Below are 713 nucleotides of genomic sequence, written 5' to 3'. Positions count from 1 at the left end.
CAATGAGCTCCTTCCTGTGCTCCAGAAACTGTCCCCTTTTGCTCCCACACCACTGGGTTCTCTCCTCCCTCCCCACTCCAGCCAGGGACATAGTCAGTTGTGCCTGCAATATGGGAGCACCGGCGAGCTGTCCCCCGGAAATGGGGAGTGTATGTGTGTGCAGCTAACTGAGCCCTGGTCCACACTCCATCCTTACCTGGAAGTGGAATATCACACCTCTGGTTGAGGTGCAATACCCCTGAAGCAACTGAACCCTCGGGGCGCTACATTTCCGTAGCTCCGTGAACATGATTTGCGACTGTTTGACAGCTTTAATACATGTGTGGAATGCTGGAAAAACAGGCATTCCTCACATGTATTAAAGCTGTCAAACAGTCGCAAATCACGTTCCCGGAGTGACGAAAACTTAAAGCCCGAGCACACTGAAGATAATAGGTGCTCGCCTGAGCATGCTCGTAAATCTCGAGCAATGAGCATGCTCGATCATCACTACTTGCTATGTGTAGCACAAGTGATCAGACGATGGCAGCTTCAACTCTCCCAAGGAGACTATTAAAGCAGGTAAAAAGTAAAATAAATGTTTTAAAAAATATTTAAAAAATGTAACAGTTCAAATCACCCTCCTTTTGCCCCATTCAAAATAAAACAATTAAAAATAAAAAATACACATATTTGGTATCGGCGAGTTCAGAATCACCCGATCTGTCAAAATA

This window comes from Phyllobates terribilis, unplaced genomic scaffold (assembly GCF_046119375.1).
Source record: "Phyllobates terribilis strain yellow unplaced genomic scaffold, ASM4611937v1 Scaffold_307__1_contigs__length_2267376, whole genome shotgun sequence".
NCBI lineage: Eukaryota > Metazoa > Chordata > Amphibia > Anura > Dendrobatidae > Phyllobates > Phyllobates terribilis.
Note: the sequence above shows the minus strand (reverse complement) of the source record.